This window comes from Lactuca virosa, chromosome 9 (genome assembly GCF_052849685.1).
Source record: "Lactuca virosa cultivar CGN04683 chromosome 9, Lactuca_virosa_CGN04683_v6, whole genome shotgun sequence".
Taxonomy (NCBI): Eukaryota; Viridiplantae; Streptophyta; class Magnoliopsida; order Asterales; family Asteraceae; genus Lactuca; species Lactuca virosa.
In genome coordinates, this window is record NC_136434.1 from 30,640,767 (window position 1) to 30,655,276 (window position 14,510).

Sequence of the window (14,510 nt, forward strand, 5' to 3'; positions counted from 1 at the left end):
TTCTCCTGAAGGTGTCACATTGGAAAGGTGTCATCCGGTTTAGGAAGAGGGGCAAGCTGGGCCCCAGGTACATCGGTCCGTTCAGGGTTTTGGCTCGGGTGGGCCGGGTTGCTTACCATTTGGATCTTCCGGCAGAGCTCAGCCAGATCCACAACACTTTTCATGTCTCCCAACTGCAGAAGTGCTTAGTGGATGACTCCGCAGTTGTGCCTTTAGAGGATATTTAGGTGGATGATAGCCTCAATTACATCGAGAGACTAGTATCCATTCTCGACAGGAAGATGAAAGAGCTGAGGAACAAGAAGGTAGAGTTGGTAAAGGTGCAGTGGCTGCACCACAAGGGGTCTGAGTGGACTTGGGAACCTGAAGAGGAGATGAGGGAGCACTATCCGGAGTTGTTTAGGGCAGCAGACGTCGAGGACGAAGTCTGATTCAAGTGGGGGAGAATTGTAACACCCGTGATTTGAGGTAATGATAATTATTTAATTTTTATTGTTGGACTATGAGAGTAGTGATGGACTATTTGAGCTGGGACGTTAGTGAGTGGGCCGACTGAAGACCTACGTTGGGCGTAAGCTTGGCGTACGCGGGGCGTAGTAGCAACATTGGATGCGGGGGGTGGATGTGCATACGTGTAACGCCCGGACTTTGGTACGCATTTATTTACAAATTATTCATGTTTAGGCAAGGCTTTCAAACTTGCCTAAAAATCAAAAACCCTAGGGTTAGGAAACCCTAGATTTCGACTCCAAGGTGGCCAAAGGAAAGGGTTTGAAAACCCTTAGGGATTTTCGAAAAATAGGGTTCTTAAACCCTAATTTGCGAAAATTTAAAGACCTTAGGGTTTAATAGCCATAAACCCTAATTTTGTCTAGTTCAATCAAATGTACCAAATCTAATTGAAAACAAAAACCATATGCTCTAATACCACTGATGGGTTTTGTACATAACAAACAATCCTATGTGTGCATGCAACCCTAAGGTGAGCATCTATGTTTTCACTATTAGACATACAAGCATTGAACACAAAAACAAGAAATCCTAGGAGGTACATGTAATTTTCGGAATTAACATATAATTAGGGTTAGGATACATACCTTGATTGTTATATTGTAATAACAATCAAATCCTTGAAGATCTTGAAGTTTGGTAGCAAGCGCCACAAGTGTCGCGCCTCTAATGGCTCACAAACAAACCTAGCAACCAAGGATTACTATGGAGAGAGAGAGAGAGAAGTAGAGTAGAATTTCATCCCTTAGCCTTTCTTGGAGTGCCTTTTTCGAAATCCAACCCTATAGGGGTTTATATAGGTGATAAGGAAGGTTTAGGATAAGGCAGGTGTATCTTAGATAACCCTAATCCCTTAACTTCCTCCCTAAGGCTTCCAAGGCACCCTTAGAGCCCAAGGAAACCCTAGGACACTCTAGATTTCATTCCCCACCTCTAAGGGAGGTTCTAGAATGCTCAATGCACAACTTTTGAACATTGTCACCTTTAGTCCTTGCAGTTTCAATTAATTCCTTTAATCCCAAAATTAATTCCAAATTAATTTTTGATTAAATATTAATTAAACAATATGATTTCTAATTAATATATTATATCCATAATACATTAATAAATCATTTATCTTGATTATTAATTTATTAACCAAGCAATAAATTAATAAATCATTCTTCTCTCTCCAATAATTATCCTATTCAATTGCCAGGTTTGAAGGCAACCCAAAAAGGACATTGCTACTATCAATTCAAGTACATAACAATTATAGTTATGGTCTTAGACACCTAATCCAACACTTAATCCCCACCCTTTGGCCTCATTTACAGCCTCCTTGTCCCAAACCCTAATCCATGAAACCCTAGAGCTTTCCTTGAGTGTGTGAGCCATTTTGAGTGATCTTTATGCACTTTTGAAGCTTGTGGAAGAAGAAGAAGATAGAAGGCTCAAGAGGGAAGGAGTAGATCCAGAAGCTACACTCCATTTGCTACATTTTCTGGTAATCAAGTCTCTAACTTGATCATTCTTTTCTTAGATCTATTTACTTCTATTTTATGAGGGTTTTGGTTCAAGAACCTTGGTCTTTGGGATTTGGACGTCCCAAGTGACTTATATCTCAGATCTGGGATCTAGAAGGGGTTCCATGGCATAAAGGTGCAAACTTTATGACCATGGAAGCCCCATGCAAGCTTATAAGCATTAATATGGCCTTTTTAGCCCTAAGAGGCCATGCATGGAAGGAAAGCTAGGAACTTTACGTGTCCAACTGATGTTCAAAGCCTAGATCTAGTATAGTGTGCCTTGGTTTAGGGTGTTATGGCTTGTGGACCAAGATCTATGTTTTAGAGAAGTTAGGGTTTGAGCTAAACCCATTAAGAAGGACTAAGAGCAGGTAAAGTTGGAAACTTTACCCTTACAAGTGTATTCCTAGTGTGTAAATGAAGTTTGGAGTTTGGATCTAAAGGGTAGGAGCTTAATCCATTGAGATGGCTCAATCAGACAAGGGAACTCGGCGAGTCCATAAAGGGACTCGACGAGTTGATTTGGTTTTTCCCGTTTTAGCTTAAGGTAGAACTCGACAATTCGGTGAAGGGACTCGATGAGTTAAATCGGTAGATCGCTACTGTGAGTAGCCTGGAAACTCGACGAGTCAGGAGGAGACTCAACGAGTTAGATCGCGATTTCAGGATCTAGTACTCGACGAGTTGATGGAGCAACTCGACGAGTTGGGTCAACCAGAAGGTTGACTTTGACCCACGCGTTGACTTTGACCAGGGGTGTAACATTCGTCTCTCGAGGTATTATTTAGATTATGTAACGTAATATTAGCTTTAGGCTAACACTTGGACAATGGACCTTTTGGGGTGGACCTTAACAAAATAGGCCAAGAAGTTGGTTTGCCCATAAGCCGTACGTTGGGCGTAACCTGGCGTACGCGGGGCGTAGTGGCACATTGGATTCGAGGGACTTGGGGGCGTACGCGCAGCGTACCAAGAGGTACGCCCAGCGTACGCGGGCACATGCCAAACCCTAATTTTTAGGGTTTAAGACATATAAATACCCCATTATAGCCTCCCCTCTGGCCTCCTCACCAGTCCCTCACCCTCAGAAAACCCTAGTTCGCCTCATACTCCATTGTTGTGTGTGCTTGACCTTTTTGAGTTCATTTTGGTGAAGAAAGGCTTGGAAGAAGTGAAGAGAAGTTGGAGGAGAAGCACTTGAGTATCTTGAACTCAAGAATCTGGAACTAGTTCATCTTTTGGCACCCAAAGGAGGTATAAAGCTCCTATCTTTCCTCTTAGAAGCTTAGATCTAGGGTTTTGAAGCTTTGGACCTTTTTAGGTCCAAAGAATGGATCTTGTTCATGCAACTTCGTTTTTGAGCTTAGGGTTGCCACCCTTGAATCTCAAAGTGTCCCTTTAGCAGTAAAGTTGAAAGCTTTGAGGCCTTTATGTAGCCATGCATGAGATCTAGCCATTTCCATGGAAGTTTATTGCTATTTTTAGAGTTGGGTTCATTTGGTGGGTTGCAAGCCACCAAGTGATCGACTTTATGGGTTAGGACAAAGTATTGGACTCAGATCTGTAGTTTGGACGTAGTGTCTTAAGGGGTTAAGCAGTTTTGGACAAAATGGCTTAACAGGAGAGTACGTTGGGCGTACACGCCAGTACGCGCAGTGTACAAGCCATTCAAGCAGTACACGCAATGTACAGAAGGGTACGCTCAGCGTACGCTCAGACAGTGGGCTTTATCTTATTGGGCCTCGGTTTGGACCAAGCTTTAGACATAGCAGTAGTTGGGCCGTGATGGGTCTTCAGAAGTAAGTCAAGGACCCAAGGACTAGTTGGGCTTGAGAGGAAAGCTCATTTGAGGAGTTGGGCCAATTTAGAAAATTAGGCCATTTGGAGACGTTAATGGGCTTTAATGAGTTTGGAAGGACTAGGCCTAGGTCATGGCCTAAATTAGATCAAAAAGGGGTAAAACGGTCATTTTACCCTTAGAAGGATTCTCAGTTTTTGACTAAGTGTTTATTTGGTCATAATAGCCGGAGAGTAGTTGGAGCAGCGGAAAGAGTTACCTTGCACGAGTTTTCAGCAGCCAGATTAAGAGGTAAGTGTCTCTCCAGTAGGAACGGGTCTAAGGCCACAATGTCGGCCCATTTAGTTGATAGTAGTTTCGGGCTTCGGTCCGATGCCGAGGCGGTCCCAAGGAGAGTATATGTATGCTTGATGTCTTTGTGATTCATGCATGTTATGTGTTATGTGTTCCGGGGCAAGTCCGATGTATGTTAGTGTATATGTTATGTGTTTTGTGTTCCGGGGTAAGCCCGATGCATGTTAATTTATATGTTATCAGTTATGTGTTCCAGGCTTCGGACCGATGTCGGGTTAAGCCCGATGCAGTTTATATGTTATGCTATATATTTATGATATATGTTATGTTGTGTATGTGTCGGGGTAAGCCCGATACCGGGGCAAGCCCGATGCCAGACGTAGTCTGATGCTGGGGTGAGCCCGATGTCGGGCAGGAGTCCGATGTCGGGTAAGTCGATGTCGAGTTCGTCCTGATGCAGTTGGGAGTAATCCCAGAGTTATGATATTTGTTATATGTTATGTGTTTGGTATGTGGTAGTTTGGGGGAGCTCACTAAGCTTCGTGCTTACAGTTTTCAGTTTTGATTTCAGGTACTTCAGCTAGTAAAGGGAAGGGCTTGGGTTGATAGCATGGCACACACCACAGTCTTTCTGGCCTAGGAGATTACTCTGATATTTCTATTATATGATTTTGTCAGAGTATTGATATGATGTTTTGAGATACATGATACATGGTTATCTTTATGATTATGGATGGTTTATGGTTTTATAATAATTTTCAAAACGAAGTTTTTGGACTGTATTTTTGGGATGTTTCAAGGGGTAAAATGGTCATTTTACCCTAAAAAGGATTATCAGATTTTGATTAATTGTTATTATGAAATTGATAGTCGAGGAGTCGCCGGAGCAGCAGTCGGAGATTCCTCACTCGAGTTTTCAGCAGTCAGCCTTGCGAGGTGAGTTTCCTTCAGTAGGAACGGGTCTACGACACCAAGGCCAGCCCGTATATGTGATATGATAGTAGCTGAGTGTGGGCGGGGCCCGAATCTCATAGCAGCCGAGTGTGGGCGAGGCCCGAATCTCGTAGTATTATTTGAGTATAGTTATGTGACTGTTTGATAGGAGTAGATATACTTTTTTTCTGTGTGATACTTGTATGCATGTTAGACAACGGAGTAGTTCGCCATGGGGATCCCCGATCCTGTTTGTGAGGAAGAAGGATGGGTCGCATAATATGTGCATAGACTACCGGGAGCTGAATAAGGTAACGGTGAAGAACCGTTATCCCCCCCCCCCCCCCGAGGATCGATGATTTGTTTGACCAGCTACAGGGTGCATCTTGGTTCTCCAAGATTGATCTGTGATCGGGTTATCACCAGATGCGAGTCAGAGATGAGGATGTGTAGAAGACAGCTTTTAGGACTCGCTATGGTCACTATGAGTTCGTGGTGATGCCGTTTGGGCTCACCAATGCTCCAGCCGCATTCATGGACCTCATGAACCGCGTGTACAGACCGATGTTGGATCGGTCTGTGATAGTCTTCATCGATGATATATTGGTCTATTCCAAGACTCAGGAGCAGCATGAGGAGCACCTGAGAGAGGTGGTGGAGACACTGAGGAGGGAGAGACTTTTTGCGAAGTTCTCCAAGTGTGAGTTCTGGTTGCGCAAGGTGCAATTTCTTGGGCATCTCGTCAACCAGAAGGGTATTCTGGTTGATCCGGCCAAGATAGAGGCCGTGATGCAGTGGGAGGTTCCGAGGTCTCCAACTGAGATTCGGAATTTTCTTGGTGTAGCGGGTTATTATCGAAGATTCATTCAGGATTTCTCCAAGATCGATGTTCCTCTGACCCGACTGACCAAGAAGTCGGTGACATTCTGCTGGGGGCCTGAGCAGCAGGCAGCCTTCGAGACGCTTAGACAGCGGTTGTGCGAGGCACCGATTTTGACTCTGCCGGAGGGAGTTGATGACTTCGTAGTTTATTGTGACGCGTCGATTACGGGTATGGGTGCACTTTTGATGCATATGGGCCATGTGATAGCTTACGCTTCGAGGCAGATGAATCCTCACGAGGCTAACTATACGACGTATGATTTAGAGCTGGGGGTTGTGGTTTTCGCCCTCAAGATTTTGCGGCATTACCTCTACGGAGTCCGTTGTACCGTTTACACGGACCACAAGAGTTTGAGGTACCTCATGGATCAGCCGAATCTGAACATGAGTCAGCGTCAGTGGTTAGATGTGGTGAAGGATTATGACTATGAGATCCATTACCACCCGGGCAAGGCCAATGTGGTGGCCAACGCCCTGAGCCGCAAGGCGGTGGCGGCTCCAATTAGAGATATATATTTGAGGATGACAGTGATTACTCCACTGCTAGAGCAGATTAGAGAGGCGCAGGTTGAGGGCCCGAAGGAAGAGCGCCAGAAGTGTGAGCGGATTATAGGCTGTGTGTCCTCATTTGATTATGATAGTCGAGGGTTGTTGACCCTACATGAGAGGGTTTGGGTTTCGTACTGGGGCGGAGTACGGCAGGTTCTGATGGATGAGGCCCATAAGTCGAGGTTCTTCATCCATCCTGGGGCGACGAAGATGTATCGGGATCTTCGCCATGATTACTAGTGACCCTGCATGAAGCGGGATGTTGCTTGGTACGCGGAGCGGTGTTTGACCTGCAGGAAAGTCAAGGCTGAGCACCAGAGACCACACGACAAGATGCAGTCGTTAGACATTCCCGTGTGGAAATGGGAGGATATCACCATGGATTTCATTACCAAGCTTCCCAGGACCGCATATGGAGTAGATTCGATATGGGTCATCGTGGATCAGTTGACCAAGAGTGCTCATTTTATCCTGATCCAGGAGAGCATATCGGCCAAGAAGTTGGCTGAGATATACGTGCGTGAGATAGTGGCACGGCATGGAGTGCTTGTCTCGGTGGTGTCAGACCGAGATGTCCGTTTCACTTCCAGATTTTGGAAGCGGTTCCACGAGGAGATGGGTCCTCGTCTCCACTTCAGCACCGCTTTCCACCCTCAGACGGACGGACAGAGCGATAGGATGATACAAACTCTCGAGGACATGCTACGCGCATGTGTTTTAGATTTCGGTGGCAGTTGGGATACATATCTTCCGTTAGCGGAATTTTCGTATAACAACAGTTACCACGCCAGCATAGACCGACCTCCCTTCGAGATGCTCTATGGGAGGAAGTGTAGGACCCCAATCTGTTGGGGCGAGGTCGGTCAGAGAGTCATGGGGAGTACAGAGGTAGTACTCAAGACTATAAAGCGGATCCAGCAAGTCCGGAGCAGGCTCCAGACTGCTCAGAGTCGGCAGAAGAGCTACGCCGACAAGCGGCATTTAGATTTGGAGTTTCAGGTAGGCGGCATGGTCCTCCTGAAGGTGTCACCTTGGAAAGGTGTCATCCGGTTCCGGAAACGGGGAAAGCTAGGCCCCAGGTACATTGGTCCTTTCAGGGTTATAGCCTGGGTGGGCAGGGTGGCTTATCGGTTCGATCTACCAGCAGAGCTCAGTCAGATCCATAACACTTTCCATGTTTCCCAGTTGCGGAAGTGCTTAGTGGATGATTCAACGATTGTGCCCTTGGGGGATATTCAGGTTGACGACATCATAACTACATCGAGTGACCGGTGGCGATTCTAGATCGCAAGACGAAAACCTTGAGGAACAAGGTTGTTCAGTTAGTGAAGGTGCAGTGGTAGCACCGTAAGGGTTCAGAGTGGACATGGGAGCCCGAGGAAGAGATGAGGGAGCACTACCCGGAGTTGTTTTCAGACGCAGCAGACTTTGAGGACGAAGTCTAACAGAAATGGGGGATAATTGTAACACCCGGACTTTGGTACGTATTTATTTACAAATTATTCATGTTTGAAAAGATACTCGACGAGTTGGAAGCCCCAGACTCGTCGAGTAGAAGTTTGTCTTAGACGCGGGATTTCAGCCACCTAGTCAATGAGTCAAGAGCCCTCGACTCGGCGAGTAGGCATGGCAGAGTGAAACCCTAACTTCGGGGTTTTGCACCCTATTTAAGCATCTTAATCCCCACCCCTTGGCCTCATTTACAGCCTCCTTGTCCCAAACCCTATTCCACGAAACCCTAGAGCTTTCCTTGAGTGTGTGAGCCATTTTGAGTGATCTTTGTGCACTTTTGAAGCTTGTGGAAGAAGAAGAAGATAGAAGGCTCAAGAGGGAAGGAGTAGATCCAGAAGCTACACTCCATTTGCTAAATTTTCTGGTAATCAAGTCTCTAACTTGATCATTCTTTTCTTAGATCTATTTACTTCCATTTTATGAGGGTTTTGGTTCAAGAACCTTGGTCTTTGGGATTTGGACGTCCCAAGTGACTTATATCTCAGATCTGGGATCTAGAAGGGGTTCCATGGCATAAAGGTGCAAACTTTATGACCATGGAAGCCCCATGCAAGCTTATAAGCATTAATATGGCCTTTTTAGCCCTAAGAGGCCATGCATGGAAGGAAAGCTAGGAACTTTACGTGTCCAACTGATGTTCAGAGCCTAAATCTAGTATAATGTGCCTTGGTTTAGGGTGTTATGGCTTGTGGACCAAGATCTATGTTCTAGAGAAGTTGAGGTTTGAGCTAAACCCATTAAGAAGGACTAAGAGTGGGTAAAGTTGGAAACTTTACCCTTATAAGTGTATTCCCAGTGTGTAGATGGAGTTTGGAGTTTGGATATGAAGGGTAGGAGCTTAATCCATTGAGATAGCTCAATCAGACAGGGGAACTCGACGAGTCCATAGAGGGACTCTACGAGTTGATTTGGTTTGTCCCGTTTTATCTTCAGGTAGAACTCGACGAGTCAGGGGGAGACTCGACAAGTTAGATCGCGATTTCAGGATCTAGGACTCGACGAGTTGATGGAGAAACTTGACGAGTTGGGTCAACCAGAAGGTTAACTTTGACCCATGTGTTGACTTTGATCAGGGGTAAAATGGTCATTTTACCCTAAGAAGGATTATCAGATTTTGATTAAGTGTTATTATGAAATTGATAGCCGGAGAGTCGCCAGAGCAGCAGTCAGAGATTCATCCTTCCAGTTTTCAGCAGTCAGCCTTGCGAGGTGAGTTTCTTCAGTAGGAACGGGTCTACAGCACCAAGGTCGGCCCGTATATGTGATATGATAGTAGCTGAGTATGGGCGGGGCCTGAATCTCATAGTAGTCGAGTGTCGGCGAGGCCCAAATCTCGTTGTATTATTTGAGTATAGTTATGTGGTTGTTTGATATGAGTAGATATACTTCTTGTCTGTGTGATACTTGTATGCATGTTAGACAACGGAGTGTGGGCGGGCCTTTAATCTCCTAGACAGCAAAGTGTGGGCGGGGCCCGAATCTCCTAGACAACAGAGTATGGGCGGGGCCCGAATCTCCTAGACAGCAGAGTGTGGGCGGGGCCCGAATCTCCATAAGAGTGGACGGGGCCTGTATCTCTTAGTTGCATGTTATCTATATGGTATGTGGTAGTTTGGGGAGACTCACTAAGCTTCGTGCTTACAGCTATCAGTTTTGGTTTCAGGTACTTGCGGTAGCAAGGGGAAGGGCTCGGGATGATTGCAGTGCACACACTATTTGTTTAGCCTGGGATGTTTATTCTCTGATATTTTGATATACATTGATATGATGTTTGAGATATTGTGACATGTGTTTTGGATAACTATGGTTTTATTAATAATTAAAAACGAAAATTTTGTTTTGTATTGTTGGGATGTTTCAGTACGCGCAGCGTACGCGAGCAGACTTAAAACCCAAATTTTTAGGGTTTAAGCCATATAATTACCTCATTATGTCCCAAACCCTAGCCTCCTTACCAGCCCCCTTGACTCGGAAACCCTAGAAACCTAACCTTCTTCATCATTGTGTGATTCTGATCTTGTGAAGCTCATTTTGGTGGTTTGAAGCTTGGAAGGAGAAAGAGGAAGTTGGTGAAGAAGAACTTGTGTAGCTTGAGCTCAAAGATCTGAGATATCATCATCATCTAGTACTCATTTGAGATAAAAAAGCTCACAACTTGCCTCGTGTATGCTTAGATCTATGTTAATGGTGTTTTGGACCTTTTTGGGTCCCAAGAAGGGATTTTTATGGTCCAAATTCGTTTCTAGGCTTAGGGTTGCCACCCTTAGTGCTATATGAGCCCCAAGAACAGAAAAGTTTCCATCTTGAAGGTCTTATTGTGGCCATGCGTGAGTTTTAGTGATTTCCATGGAAGTTAGTTGCCATGTTTCAAGTTTGGGTCCATTTGGTGGGTTGCAAGCCACCAAGTAATCGACTTTATGGATTAAGACATTTTATGGGACTCAGATCTGCGTTTGGAACTTAAGGTCTTAAGGGATTAAGCCTTTTTGGAGTTTATGGCTTAACAGGTTAGTACGATGGGCGTACAAGCCCGTACCCACAGCATACAAGCCATGCACGTTGTACACTTAGCGTACAGAGGAGTACGCCCCGCGTACTCACTGGATTAGGGTTTTCGTCAATTAGGCCTCGGTTTGGGCCATTCCATGGACTTTGCTATTTTGGGCCATAGTGGGCCATCAGAAATCAGTTAGTTTGGGCTAAGAATATGTTTGGCTTAAGAGAAGGCCCATTTGAGGAGTTGGGCCCAATTTAGAAAATTGGGCCATTGGTGGTGAAACATCCCAAAAATACAACCCAAAAATTTTTGTTTGAAAACTTTACTAAACCATAATATCAAATATTAAAAGATAAATCCATGAATCATGTATCTCAAAATGTCATAATAAATTTATCAAATCAAAACTAGTGTCAAGATCATATCAAAATATCCGAGTCTAACTCCCAGGCTAAAACTGTGGTGTGTGCCATGCCATCATCCCGAGCCCTTCCCTTTGCTAGCTGAAGTACCTGAAACCAAAACTGAAACTGTAAGCACGAAGCTTAGTGAGCTCCCCCAAACTACACATACCATACAATAACATATAAAGCAACTACTGGGCCTTGCCCACTGCATCGGACCGAAGTCCGGAAGCTACATCAGACTGAAATCCGGAACTAACCAGGGCCTTGCCCTCTACATCGGACCGAAGTCCGGAACTAACCAGGGCCTTGCCCTCTGCATCGGACCGAAGTCCGGAACTGACTGAACAGAGCATAGCATAATCATAACTACTAGCATAAACACATATACTGCATACCGCATCAGACCGAAGTCCGGAACACTTAACACAAAGACATGCTTGAATCACAAAGACATCGAGCACACTGAACTACTGCATCGAACCGAAGTCCGGAACTACTGCTAACTAAACGGGCCAGCATTGTGGCCGTAGACCCGTTCCTACTGGAAGGAAACTTACTTCGAAACGCTGGCTGCTGAGATGCTAAATCTGAAACTGTCTGACTGCTTCTCCGGAAATCCCCGAGTACAAATCCCATAAACACTAAATCAAATACTGATAACTACTCTTAGGGTAAAATGACCATTTTACCCTTCTGATCAGAGTCAACGCTAAGGTCAAAGTCAACTCTCAGTCAACCCAACTCGCCGAGTCCCTCTACAGACTCGTCGAGTTCAAACAGTCATAACATCGGGACATCTCGATTCGACTCGTCGAGTCTCACCTTGGACTCGTCGAGCTCCTTTGTTTTCGAGTCTCACTCCTGTCCAACTCACTGAGTCATCTCCTTAACTTAGTGGTATCACTCATAATCGAAGAAGGGTTTGGGGACATCGATCCGACTCGTCGAGTCCCAAGAACAACTCGGCGAGTCCATTGCATGTTCAGACTATACAGTTGTTCCTAGGTGATTCCACTGCCTCCTTTTTATAGATCTGGACTCCTTAGGCTAGAATAACATGTAAAGTTGCTAACTTTACGTGCATGCATGATGCAATGAAGCTAAATCACCCAAAACAAGCTAGAAATTAGAGTCTAGGGCATAGAATGGGATATTGGCTGAATAAAGGTGATAACTTTGAGCTTCTGGAGCTCAAGAGTGCCTAGATCTAAAGTCCTTATAGACCCAAAAGCTCTCTACCCGAAATTATCTTGGAAAGGACCCCAAAAGTGGCAACAACAAGCTTTCAAGAAGATCTAAGTGAAAATAAGTCAAGGTACAAACTTTATACCTTCAAGAGCTCTGAAATGCAACTAAAACTCTGGATCTTCTGCCTCTTCTTGAATCACCAATGGATCTCTTCCTTCTCCTAACTTCAAATCACACAAAAATGGCAAGAAAGGCTTTAAGACACTCAATGGTTGCTAGGGTTTCCAGAATGGACTGTGGAGGTGATGGAGGCTGGGGTGAGGACTCATAATGATGCATAAATAGGGTGCAAACCCTAAGGATTAGGGTTTCCTCCTGATGAACCTACTCGCCAAGTCCATTTCCGACTCGTCGAGTAGTCCACTTAAACCCCGCGGTACAGCTCGCACCTACTCGACGAGTTAGGGCTACCAACTCGTCGAGTAGCTCTTATAAAATGAACATTTAGAGAATTACTTTCGAACCAGGAATGGGGCGTTATAATTCTCCCCCACTTGTCTTAGACTTCGTCCTCGAAGTCTGCTGAATCTGAAAACAACTCCGGGTAGTGCTCCCTCATCTCTTCCTCGGGCTCCCACATCCACTCCGAACCCTTGCGGTGCTGCCACTGCACCTTAACTAACTCTATTGACTTGTTCCTCAGCTTTTTCACCTTGCGATCTAGAATCGCCACTGGTCTCTCGATATAGTTCAGGCTATCATCAACCTGAATGTCCTCCAGGGGTACCACTGCTGAATCATCCACTAAGCACTTCCCCAACTGAGAAACATGGAACGTGCTGTGGATCTGGCTGAGCTCTGCTGGAAGATCTAACCGATAAGTAACCCGACCCACCCGGGCCAAAACCCTAAACGAAACAATGAATCTGGGGCCCAGTTTGCCCCTCTTTCGAAATCTTATAACACCCTTCCAGGGTGACACTTTCAGGAGGACCATATCACCCACCTGAAACTCCAAGTCTGAACGCCTCCTGTCGGCGTAACTCTTCTGTCGACTCTGCGCAGTCTGCAGTCTGCTATGGACCTGCTGGATCAACTCTGTGGTCTTGAGCACCACCTCAGTGCTCCTGATGACCCTCTGACCGGCCTCGCCCCAACAAATCGGGGTCCTACACTTCCTCCCGTAAAGCATCTCGAAAGGAGGGCGGTCAATACTGGCGTGGTAACTGTTGTTATACGAAAATTCCGCTAATGGAAGATACGTATCCCAACTGCCACCAAAATCTAGAACACATGCCCGCAGCATGTCCTCGAAAGTCTGAATCGTCCTCTCGCTCTGCCCGTCCGTCTGAGGGTGGAAAGCGGTGCTGAAGTGAAGACGAGTCCCCATCTCGTCATGAAACCGCTTCCAAAACCTGGAAGTGAACCGGACGTCTCGATCTGATACTACTGATACAGGCACTCCGTGCCGTGCCACTACCTCGCGCACATAAACATCGGCTAACTTTTCGGCCGATGTGCTCTCCTGAATCGGTATGAAATGCGCGCTCTTGGTCAGCCGATCCACTATGACCCAAATCGAATCAACTCCACGTGCGGTCCTGGGAAGCTTAGTGATGAAATCCATAATGATATCCTCCCATTTCCACACTGGAATGTCTAACGGCTGCATCTTGCCATGGGGCCTCTGATGTTCCGCCTTGACCTTCCTACAGGTCAGGCATCTCTCCACATACCAAGCTACGTCTCGCTTCATGCAGGGCCACCAATAATCGGGTCGAAGATCTCTGTACATCTTCGTCGCCCCCGGGTGGATGGAGAACCGAGAGTTGTGGGCCTCAACCATTAGTACTTGATGTACTCCTCCCCAGTATGGTACCCAAACTCTCCCATGAAGGGTCAACAATCCTCGACTGTCATAGTCAAAGGAAGCTACTCGGCCAACAATCCTCTCACACTTCTGCCTCTCCTCCTTCAGGCCCTCAACCTGTGCCTCTCTAATCTGCTCCAACAATGGAGAAATCACTGTCATCCTCAGACAAATATCCCTGATCGGGGCAGCTACCGCCTTGCGGCTCAGGGCGTCGGCCACTATGTTGGCCTTGCCCGGATGATAAAGGATCTCACAGTCGTAATCCTTTACCACGTCTAACCATCGGCGCTGCCTCATGTTCAGATTCGGCTGATCCATGAGGTACCTCAAACTCTTGTGGTCCGTGTAAATGATACAGCGGACCCCATAGAGGTAATGTCTCCAAATCTTGAGGGCGAAAACCACTGCCCCCAGCTCTAAATCGTGTGTCGGATAGTTAGCCTCGTGAGGCTTCAACTGTCTAGAGGCATAAGCTATCACATGCCCTCGCTGCATCAACACTGCTCCCATACCTGTGATCGAAGCATCACAGTAAACTACAAAATCCTCTACTCCCTCT